This window comes from Podarcis gaigeae (genome assembly GCF_964106915.1).
Source record: "Podarcis gaigeae genome assembly, chromosome: 7".
NCBI lineage: Eukaryota > Metazoa > Chordata > Lepidosauria > Squamata > Lacertidae > Podarcis > Podarcis gaigeae.
In genome coordinates, this window is record NC_139683.1 from 45,081,190 (window position 1) to 45,093,522 (window position 12,333).

General features: G+C 40.0%; 1 protein-coding gene across 1 annotated transcript in view; it reads left to right on the top strand.

Annotated features, from left to right (window-relative positions):
• Positions 1 to 388: 388 nt before the first annotated feature.
• OSBPL1A (oxysterol binding protein like 1A) overlaps positions 389 to 12,333 on the top strand; it is a 162,891-nt gene continuing 150,946 nt past the window's right edge. The window contains exon 1 of the mRNA XM_083748239.1: positions 389 to 509. The gene's annotated coding sequence lies outside the window, so the exon portion shown is untranslated. The remainder of the gene's footprint in view (positions 510 to 12,333) is intronic.

Consider the following 12,333-nt stretch of genomic DNA (forward strand, 5'->3'; position numbering starts at 1 on the left):
GGTAGGGGGATAATTAAACTTGTTCAGCTAGCTAAGTACTTCAATAACTTGTCCTTAACACACTGGTCTGGTTTTGCTTACACTCTGTAGAGCAGCGGGGGGTGGGAGTTAAATGCCCAGCTAACAAAGCTATGGTTTGGCCCATCCTGTCTTAAAAGGTGGTTGTCCTAGATACGCAATTTTATTGGAATGACTTCTTGCATCGGACTAGAAACTTAGGGCATATTCTTATACTTGAGATCCCTCAAATGGGCTTTAGAATTTGGCAGAACCTCTGCTAAGCTGGTGGAATACCCCACCACCCCACACAAAAATATGTTGGTGGAACACTCTGCCAGTGGCACTGTTCTGGTGGCAAATATAAGCCAGTGAATTGGCTAAACAGGAAACAGTTGTTGGCAGAGCTCAGAGGTGCTGAGTTGCAGCCAACATTGGAGGGCTGCCGATGCGCATGTATGACATTACATTCATCACGCTTCAGGAGGATGCAACCCAATCAGATGGCTAAGGTATAAGTAAGATGATGATGATGATGATGTCCCTGTTTTTATTGGAGGAATGAAGGAGGGTATGCAGCAGAGGTGGCAGGTGTGGGCAGAGGATCAAGGCTCCCACTTCACCTAGGCCGCAACCAATATCAGGAAGTGAGGATTTGTGTGGAATTTTCTCTTTGGATTTCTGACCAGTGTGTCAATTTGTCTGTGCAACTGTACCAAGTCATTCTCTTCACAAGGAGCAATGGGGGGGGGGGGAATCCCTCTGAGGAGTTCCTTATTATATTTGTGCCCACTTTACAGATTGTACCTCAGAGAGCTCCCTTGCTTGTTGCTGCCGTTGCCTGGCTTTATGCCTTCCTTCCCTGAGAAGGTAAGTACAGTGGTACCTCAGGTTAAATACGCTTCAGGTTACAGACTCCGCTAACCCAGAAATATTACCTCGGGTTAAGAACTTTGCTTCGGGATGAGAACATAAATAGTGCTCCAGCGGCGCGACGGCAGCGGGAGGCGCCATTAGCTAAAGTGGTGCTTCAGGTTAAGAACAGTTTCAGGTTAAGAACGGACCTCCGGAATGAATTAAGTACTAAACCCGAGGTATCACTGTAAACTGTTTTGTCTCCTGTGTGGATTTGAACAAACCAACCCCTGAACATGGTTGTTCCTGCCTGCTCTAGCAGACAGCACCACAGAGTTTCCTTGGCTGTGCATGTTGCCTGGTGGTCTGTGTCTCTTGCTTAGTGGGGCATGGGAAGATGACAGACAAGCTCCCTCCATGCATGCCAGGAGTGGGGTGCCAGCGTCGGCACAGTCCCCTTAGCCTCTTAGCAGAATTTCCAGGGAACATACCTATGCCATTTTGATACAACATAAAAACATTTTCTGGTTGTGTGTTTTTACCTCCCCTCCTGGGCTGAGCATGCACAGTGTACAGCAGCTACTCTACCAGCATAAAGGCAGAAAATCTGTCTTTCACACACAATGCAATGATGGCCTCAGTCCTGTTTGGGTAAATTTCTGGGAGGCACAGTGGGTGGAAGAATTAGCCAGTGCCAGATTTACATATAAGCTAAATAAACTATAGCTTAGGGCCCCACTCTCCTGGAGGGCCCTCAAAAATGTAAAGGGGAAAAACCTGGATGTACCTTTCCAAAATATAAGGTAAAAAACAAATAAAATAACACCTACACACAGCAACAGTGTTTTGTGTTGTGTAGGCTCCTATGATGTAAGTAATGGGCCTGCTAGCCTGCTTCCTAAAATATGCTCATTTCTATATATAGGGTGCCTACATTCTGCATGTGCAAATGGCTTTAGATACCTATTAGGTCCATAAATTACCATATAGCATATATCCAACACAAAAAACAGCAACAATTTGTTGTTGACAAAGGACAGCTGGACATATCAACGGCCACATTACCTTCAGTAGTTTAAGGCCTCATCAAGCCTAAATCCCGCTTTGCAATTAGCGTAGATGTTACTTTTGTGCAGTAGGCTGGTTTCTGTACATGCTTACACATCCCTTTCTACTCTGCAGCCTGGTGAAAACTCTCAAGGAGCTAGTGAGAGGTGAGGCATAGAAGCAGGGTGTGGTTGTGGAGGGTGTGTGTTCTGGGGAGAGTGCTGAGGGTCATATCAAGACTTGCCACATTCAGCCTCAGGCCTAGAGGTTCCCCTGAATTTAGAGTATAAGGATGTGGGGCATAGCACTTCTACAAAGTTAAGGCTCAAAGCTGGTTATCTGTTTACCAAACCCTCAGATAAGAAGGTTTTGAACTGGATGGTGTATATGGACATTTTACACTGGTTCTATCTGAGTAGTATTTTTGCTGACCCCTAATTTTAGATGTTTGCACTTAGGTTAAAAGACCACCGATGCTTTTAAAAACAATATTACACTTCAGCGAAATGTTGGCTTATGTTGCACAATAGCTACATGAAAGTATCCAGGCTCGAGCACATTGCTTCATGAAATTCATATGATGCACTGTAAATATTTACAGTATTTTAATGCAATGAGTTTGACCTGGAGAAAAAGCTATAAAATAGTTGAACAAAATCCTCTGGGAAATGCTAGCAGGCAGTGCTGCCAAGTCTCGCCATTTTATCACAGGCCTCATAACATTTGATCCTTTTATTACGTCCCTAGATCTGTTTATCTCAGATTTCATTTGGAGGTGAGAGGAGGGTGCCATTAGCCTTCAGCTTTGTGGAGGAAAGCTTGAAATTAATTGTGTATTTTAACCTAGTAGCCCTTACCGAATCTTTTTATCTCTGTTGACAATTAGATTGAATACTCAAGCAGTATTATTGTTTCTGAGTGACAACATTATCAGGCAGGTATTTCATTTTGTTTTAAACTAGAGACTTAAAACATACGTGCCTAGGCAGTGGAGTCTCACCTACTTTTTTATTTTTCTATTAGCTCCTAGGATTTCTCTGCCTTTCAGGCCTATCCCTCCCAAGTCATTGTTAGGCATACTCAGACTGCACCCCCTGAAATTAATGGTCATGTTCACAGATTTCAATAGTCTGAGTACAATTAATATTGGAGATTACCCATAAAATACAACTAAAAGCATAATCTTCACAATTGCAAAACTAAAACAAAATTGGAGCGTATGTGCCTATGCAACTGCTTCAATCATGGAAATTGCACTTTCGCAGGTGCCATATAATGTTTGTTCCATATCTCTTAGGAGTCAAGCTTTCAGTCTGGCAGCACCTATGCTGTGGAATTTTCTGCCTTTTACGTTAGGCTGCACTGTTTTAGACACCACCTAAAAAGCTTTTCCTCCTCCCCAACAAGCCTATACCGATACATAATTTGGTTATGTATACTTGCTTTCAGTATTTGCTGATTTTATTGTGTATTATTAACTTATTTTTACTGACTTTTCAGGTTGACCCAAAAGTGTGAGAAATCTAAACAAACTAGCTATTAAAAGGATCTCTCCTGCCCCTTCATGCAGAGTAGAAACTACATGTTTGCTATCCACAAACAGCTGAATTGTCACTGTATTTTTTTCTTTTAAAAAATCATATACTGTAAAGAGAGTTATGTTTACATTGGCTTACAGGTTTACAGACATTAAGTGTATGCAAAATACACTCTGTATTATTAATAATTCTTTTAAATTGTTTTGTATACACTACTTTAGAGGTGTTGCTTTTTAATTAAATGGTTTATATTTTTTTCAATATAAATAAATCAACAGTCTGAACTACTCTACAGGCCAGCATAAGAAATCAGACAAAACATTTTAATATAGCGAGAGGAACACTTTTTAACAATTTAAAATACTGAACCCATCAAGACCTATTCAAACACAGGTAAAGAAGAAAGTAAAATAATCTCTCTCGGTGTAGGTGGGAGTTACCACCAAATATAATATGATAACAACAACAGAAACAACAACTGGATAATATATTGATCAGGCCAGCAGTGTAAAAAGTGTTAGATGTCTTTTGTAGGGCAGTCAATACAGTCATACCTTGGAAGTCGAACAGAATCCGTTCTGAAAGTCCGTTTGACTTCTGAAACATTCAACTTTCAAAGCGCAACTTCTGATTGGCTGAAGGAAGTTCCTGCAGCCAATAAGAAGCTGCAGAAACTCTGTGGGACATTCGCTTCCAAAAGTATGTATGAAAACCGAAACACTCACTCCCGCTTTTCGATCGTTCAAGAGCTGAAACGTACGAGTTCCAGGGCGTTCAAGAATCGAGATATGACTATCTAGGCTTTCTATTCCTCTTTGTCCCGTCCTAAGAGGTGAATGGTTAGGAGACATAATACAGATCTCTGTATGTGCAAATGCAGGTTTCCAAATCGGGCCTTCTATAGACTTCCATGAGAAGAGGAAAAGAACAATCACTATTTTCGCAGTAGCAATATATCACACGTGACCAAGTCTAGTGGATAGAAATAGCACCCCAAGGAAAACGCAACATTACCTCACTTTCTCTAGGGCATAAAATGCCTTCTTTGACAAAAGTGTGAAAAGTTGTTCTTTTTTGGACCGAGAGCACTTCATAAAATCAAGTCAGAATTAGGCAGGTGTTCTTAAAATGTGGAGGATTGCAGATCTGCTTGTCAGTTTTCATGGGAATGGGAAAACGAGAAGCCAGGAGAAACTGAAATTGACAGACTCGCCCATCCCTACAAAGATTCTCTGGCAACCTCCTACCCTAAAAGTGCCAGCCTCACCCAGCCCTGAGCAGCAGAGAAACGCTGTTGAAACAATTTGCTAATCTCCTCTTTTGCAAAAGTGTGGCAAAGTGTGCTTCCCTATTTCATGATAATTGGATGAGGAAATGTGGGTGGGAGCACAATTTATTTCAGAGTTTGAGGAATTATTTACCAATTAAGGAGAGGAGCCGAGGATATTGTAAGCTACATTACTCTGGTGTGAACATTCCCTTTATTATATTATTTATACATGTGAAATGGTGGCTTTTATGAACTAAAAGGTTAATCACTTGAATGGGATTGCTTAGCAGCTCTTTACCATCCCACATACACAGAGGCAAATTGGTTAATTTTATGTGAAGAAAATAACCTGGCAATTTTTCTAGCACTTATCTGCACAGCACAGTTTAATAATGATCACTGTGTCTGAAATGGAATAAAGAGTCCAGAACCACAGCTCCACCGTGACGTGGGTCTCCCTTAGGAGATACAAGCAGTTAACTGATATACTTTTAGGTAACATATTTTTCAAAATCATCACCAATTTTGTAGGCATCACCCCAAACCAGGAAATGGATCACCTAAAAAGAGGACAACCAATCTGTATGAATTTTGTATGTGCTAATTTATATGTATAGGAAATTACATACAAAGGGTATATTATCAGGAGAAATTCATACTAAAATGCTGATAAATTTCAAAGAGCAATACAGCAGCTCTCATCACTGGAGGAAGACTGTGACCAGGTGACTTGTCTGCTATCTGGTTAATGGACAATTTCAAGCTCCTGCTGCTGTCTCATCTTAGATTCTTTATCTGTAAACTGATCTTGGGCCGATAAATAGAGCAACTGTCCTTCTGTAAAGTAGGACCAGTGGACATTCTCTAATTTTATCTCATAAAAGGGTTTTCTGATTTGATTCTCAGCTAGAAAAATAGTAACTGCAGGACAACTGCATCTAGTGTTTGAGAAAGGCTGATGTTTTAGGAAGGAAGAAATGGAATCTGGAGACTGGAATATAACATATATTCTGCTCAAAATATGCCATGGGATCCTTAATGACCACAAGTGGTCAGGACCTCCGTTTTATGTCTCTTAGGAGATAGCTATGGCAGCCTTTATAGATTTGAGTACACTAACTGCGAACAAAAGCTGAAACTTTTAGATTTAATGAAGCTGAGGATCTAACAGCAAATAGCAACTATTGAACTTGTTATGGACAAACCTAGAGTTTGATTAAGTCCACTGAGCATTCCATACACCATATATATATATATATATATATATATATATATATGCTGTAGTTTACATGTCTAGCTTGCTTCAAGATTAAAACAATCACTATATTTTCCCCCTATAAACACAAAAATATTAAAGAATTGTAGAAATGAAAGAGCCCTAATTGGTGGTTGTGATAAAAGGGGATGTGGCTGTGGTATTATTAATGCTTAAAATTATATTGCAAGCACTGTACAGTTGTCATATGATTTTACTGACATTCCTAGTCTAAAAACTAGAAAAATATTTCACTGGCAGTCGTCAGTTCATCTGTTCTTCCTTCTTCCTCTGGATATCAGGAAAATGTCTTAATAAAACTGTTTAGGGGCAACTTTTCTCCTCCAGTTCACCTAAACAGAAAAGTTGACCCTAAGCAGTTTTTGTCAGTAAAATTCAACAATTTTGGGGTTCTATTTGTGTATCTGGTTGTTTGTTTCTGGCTCTTTCAACAGCTGCTTTTAGCCCACATGGTGGCGTTGAACTGTACTCCCCAGATTCTCTGACCCGAAAGAAGTTCTGGTCGCTGATTCAACAACTGCTTTTGATCCCCTCTATTATGAATTAGTAAACACCTACATTTCTCTAGCTTTCTCAAATGTAAACAAATAGTCTGGTCAAAATCTATGAATTTTGGCCCGGAGGGGGGTGCTGAGCCCTGGATCTTTTGTTGCAGACCCTGGATCACCTGCTCCTTTTCCTCCCTCTTGCTAAAGTGTAAAAAATATATTTTAAAACTGTGTTTACAGACCAGACTGTGTTCTAGACCAACTGGATCAAGGGGCAATGCTGGGCAGACTCCAGTCAGATAGCATCTTAATTTACCCAAAGGTACCTAAACATGTAATTTAGCAGGTGCACATTTGTGCCATGGGCCTGGGCTCACAGATAGTGGGTTTTTACCTAGCAATGCCCTTGTTAAAAATGCAACAAGTTTCTCCTTTTATTCAGTGTTCTCTAAGGAATCAGGGATTGGGAACCTCCAGATCCTGCTGAACCACAGTTCTCATCATGCCTGGCCATTGGCCGTGCTGGCTGGGGCTGATAGGAGCTGGTGTCCAACAACATATGGAGTGTAATAGATTCCCCATCCCTGCTCTAAAACATCATCATCTTTGTCACAGTGAGACGTGTGACCAGCATAGGTTCCTGCCTTACATATATTTCAGACTCTGATTTACCTCAACTTGTCTAGGAGGTGAATCATTCTCCTGTAGCCTTGTGACCTGTTTTGGCTTCTAAGAAAGGCCTTCACTGGGTTTTTGGAATTATCTCCGGAGACAGCCTCTTCCGTTTTCCAGACACTGATTTCTGCCTCTTGCTGAGCTGGGTCTAGGCCATGCAGCCCCGAGGATTCTTATTTTGATTCTCAATTCTGCACTTTGCTCTGTTTGGCCTCCCAATGCCATTTTCTCTTTTTTTATTCTTACAAATGATTTTCTATCTTTGCTGATATTCCCTACAATAAGCTGTCTTCTGGGTTTTATTTTAAGCTTTTATTGCCCCCACAAATTAGTCCTATTGCTTGGTTCTAAATTTGTGAACCTTGTTCACAAGATTCCATAGAGGAAGGATACCGCAGAGCAAAAAGAGTGGTTGGAAAGATTCTAAATGGATCAGGTCTGCTCCCCCATGGTTGCTCTCCTTCCTCAGACACCCTTTGCCTTAGGAAATGCCTACTGGAGTCTCCTTCAGGTAAGGGGGTGGAGCAAAATGGCCACCACTAATAGCGAGAGTGCCATTTTCTTGTGGTGAGGAGCCATCTCTTCCCATTACATTTGCTCGTGAGTTGGCACTGCAGTAGCAGTCAGTGGGCTTTGCACCTGATGTCCAGAAAACCTTGCCTCTTTTCATATTAACTAACTGGCTAACAGAATTGACAAATACTGTTCTCCTACAAAAAGATTGTGTTAATTTTCAGGTTTGCAAAATCCATTTAAAGTATCATTTGAACATTTTGGAGCCTGATTCTTCACAGGAGAAGATGCAATCCACTTATGACACCATTCTCTCTCATTTTCAATTTGGAATGTGGGTGTGAAAATCCATCAGCCTTGGATTTTAAAAATATTTTGCCATAACACCATTTCTATGCACTTCATCTGTCCTTTGACACATCACATGAACATAGTTATGTCAATACATCCCAAAGCACAAAATAAAATGATATACAAACACACACACACACACACACACATTTTAAAAATCAAAATAGTATGCTTCACTGTATTTAACTAGAGTCCCTAACACATACTAAAGAGGCAAGGCTCTAAATTAAATTTCATTGTTAGCCCCCAGTAGATAAAATTCCCTTCAGTACTCTCTGCAGGTGCAAACTGATATCCATATGGCCCAATGAATGTGTAACACAGATTTCTCTGTTGTCGTCAGATTAACAGCACAGCCTTTGCATGGTTACCCTTTGGTGCTAAATTCTCCTTTCACTCAGGGGGTTAAAACAGCCTTGCGCTATCCAGATGTTCAGTGAAATGAAAGATTAGCAATTCTTGCCGCCACTGCTCTTTCTGCCCCATCCCCCCTTCTCCTTTTCTAAAACTGATATTTTCTTTAGGAGCCTGTTCGGAGTGAGTTGGAGCAATTTCTTCCCTGAGGTATATCAATCAATAGGCTGCTCTGGAAGAGGAGCAAAATGTTGAACAAGTAGACCAGAGCGCTATGAATTTGTTTACAGGGAATGACTTTCCACTGAATGAAGTATGCATCCCAGGGTTTCACTTTACCCTCTAAAACAGTGGCAATCTTTTCTGCTAAACAGACAAGGCGCATACTTTTTTCCAGAAGCATTCTTATTAATTTTCGTGCAAAACTGTACCTATTTACTTCAAACTGTGCATTAAGCGAGAGGGATAGGTATTAGAAATATGTCAATATAAAATTCCCACTTGCCATAAACAATGGCTTCCCAGGGGAGAAATGAGAAAGGTAGCCAAAATGGATGCCACTCAATGAATGCCAATTTAAAATCTACCAGACCTGTCTTTCGTATACATAGGCATGTTCAGGTCCCTGCTGTTCCAAGAACCGTTCAAGCATAGAATAAGTAGCATTCCAATGAGACAAACCTTCTGTCTCAGCTGATGTTTAACAAGCTGTTTTGTTGCTGTGACTGGTTCTCAGGGTTTGGTAAGAAGGCCTCACAAGAAAGACTCAGGTTGTTGCTAATGGGGATGGGTGAGAAATTAGTTCAGTTTGCATGTTAATGAGAACCTTAAAAAAATTCACATTTCCCGAACCAAAATGAAAACCGAAATACAACTCTCCTTTGAAATATTTTGCCAAAGAATGGGTACAAAAATTATTATTATTATTGTATTATTATTGAAAATTATATACGAAAAAGGCTCCTTGAGGGAGATTACATGGGAAAATGCTTATATTGGAAGAAATATTCTCAAAAATGCATCAGACTTTTTGTTTAATTGCAAGCATAGGAAGAAGTGGGGTCAACTGGAAATTAGAGAAACTGAAACAAACCAAAGCTAAAAGAGTTACCAATCCCTAGTTACTAAGAGTTTCTCTGTTTATTTAATATTTATTTAATATTTAAAATATTTAGGTCCCACCCTTCATTGTTACCCAGTTATATGACATAATAAATCATAACAATACAATAAAAGTAGATAAGATTAACAATATAATGATTGAATGCACCACCATTAATCAAAATAGTCCATGTGGGGCAAGATAATTCGGGAACAGTCAGCTTCATGTGTATTCAGTTTGGAAAATTGGTGTTAGCCCATCATTTTCCTTATTACAGAACAAGAATTAAGATTTAAAGGTTTGCTGTTGTTTTACATACAAAAGAGGCTTGCCCAGTGGTGCAGAGCCTCAGCAACAGGGCCCTGGCAACATTACTGCTGCTTACCTGAGGGAAAGGTGAGAGGCAAGGAGGTGGAGAGGTCCAGATTTCATCAAACTTGAATACTCCAATTTTGATTATGTTCCAAATGTTGTTTTTGGCTTAGAGCACAGCACATCAAGAACACACTGGACAGCGGAAGCTATCCAGGGACAGTCGTACTCAGCATAGATCCATTGACAATAATGGACATCACTTAGGTCCATTAATTTCACTGTGGCTACTCTGATTAGTTGGATACAACCCTGTATTGCCTATCCTCCTTAGGCCTTATGAGGCTTATTGTATTTGTAGGAAATTCATCACCATCATAGCAGACACATGCATACTTGCATTTTGTGTCTTGTCTTGACACTTCGTTTACAGCCCGGGGCTTGCATCACTTATTTGAGGCATCTTGGGCTATTTAATATTCAAATATTTTGCCTCAGAGGACATCAGTGGGAGTTGTTGTCTAGCAGGAAAAAGCTGAAGCACCACACCAAGCAAGGATGTGGCCTAGAGATGCTTCCTTAATAATTCTGGCACCATAGGACCACCATGGTATATCTCTTCCAGATGTCAGCCATGAATGTGGTTTTTAGTTTTACTGTCAGAGTGTAAGTATTCTACATACATAAATTTTAGGGGTGCACCTGCTCAATGATTGTATCAGATTGTGATGTGGACCATGTCAGTCAATATGTGTATGGTTGGTTCTGCCTTGCAGCAGTGGGATATTTGATCTACAACATGGGTAAGCAAACTAAGGCCCAGGGGCCAGATCTGGCCCAATCGCCTTCTAAATCCGGCCCGTGGATGGTCTGGGAATCAGTGTGTTTTTAAACGAGTAGAATGTGCCCTTTTATTTAAAATGCATCTCTGGGTTGTTTTGGGGGCCTGCCTGGTGTTTTTACATGAGTAGAAGGTGTGCTTTTATTTAAAATGCATCTCTGGGTTATTTGTGGGGCATAGGAATTCATTCATTTCCCACCCGAAAAAATATAGTCCGCCCCCCCCCCCCAGGTCTGAGGGACAGTCAACTGGCCCCCTGCTGAAAAAGTTTGCTGACCCCTGATCTACAACAACAGTGTGATTTTATAATTTGGAACAAATTGTTTATCACAGAAGCTTTGAAGCCGATTTACCTATTTTATCACTGTCACAATTTTTTAAGTGAATCTGGCAAATGGACCATTCTGCATAAGGCAGTTAAGTTTGCAGCCAATTTTTTCTTTCATATTATTATTTTGATTGATTTTTTTTCAAACTCAAATGAGTGTAATTGCATCTTTCCTTTATTTTTATTTATTTATTTATTTATTTATTTATTTATTTATTTATTTTTGCCTTGTTTATTCCATCACATTTTCCTCATTTACCTGTTGGTGTTGACAACAGCAAGATTCATTTATTTAATTTTTAATTTTTCTTGAATGTCCATTTCTTGGACTAATCAAAACTGGCCACAGGATGTCACTATTACTCTACAAACATACAGCAAGTGATCTGTTTGTTTATTAAAGGGCAAGTCGGAACAATCTCTGGACACAGTTTCCTGCACAAGCTCTGTTAAAATAATGCGGACTCTGCAAGAGAACCGCTGTTTCCTTACTAGGTTCCCATTCAATTGAATTTATACTGGAGAGACATCTAATGGAGTCTATGTTCTCTCCTTCACCAGTTAGTTTGCATTCATTCATCACCAACATTAGCATGGCTTTTCGAGAAATCATTAGGACCAGTGGGCACATGATGTTATGCCGTCACATCGAGGCTGCTTTCCATTGCTTCAGGGGGTACCTAGCTGCTACACTGTGCAAACAGACCCTGTAGCAGCTACGGATGAGCAGATCATTTCATCTATGTTCCTTTTCCCTTTTGCATGTTTTCCTTCTAAAACCCATTGTATCCTGTTGCTGCATTAATCTGACACTGATTAGTGACTGATCATCTCTCTTATCAAAGTAACATTTGTGAGGTAAAACAATATTCCCTCCCTGCCCCCGCCCCCACAAAAATAAATCTGTCAGCATAGTTCCTTCCAGTTACAGGGGCCTGAAACTGGGTTGGTCACCAGTCCCACCTCGGAGAATCTACCTACCTACCTATTCAAGATAACTATAGTAAAATTATTAGCCATCCTGACTCAGTAATGAGTTATTTTTTATTGAAAAATACCTTAGTTGTATGCAAAATAGCCCAAAATACAAAATGTAAGCAAAAAGGGCAAAACACAAACACAACATATTCCATGTGAAATTAAAATCAAATCCACAAGAGTTGAAGTTCAATATTTTCCTCAAACATTTTAACTAATTGTAAAAGTAATCATCATCACTATCTTCCTCAAGGATGGAATCAAAGCAATCTTTGTCTTCATCTGCTTGGTTGTCACAGTGTTGTGCATGATGTGTTGCTGTGCACATCAAGCTATTCTTCATACAAGATCATGTGTGTGCTGCACAAGATTGCTTCCGCTTGCAGGACAACAGCTCTAGACCTGACT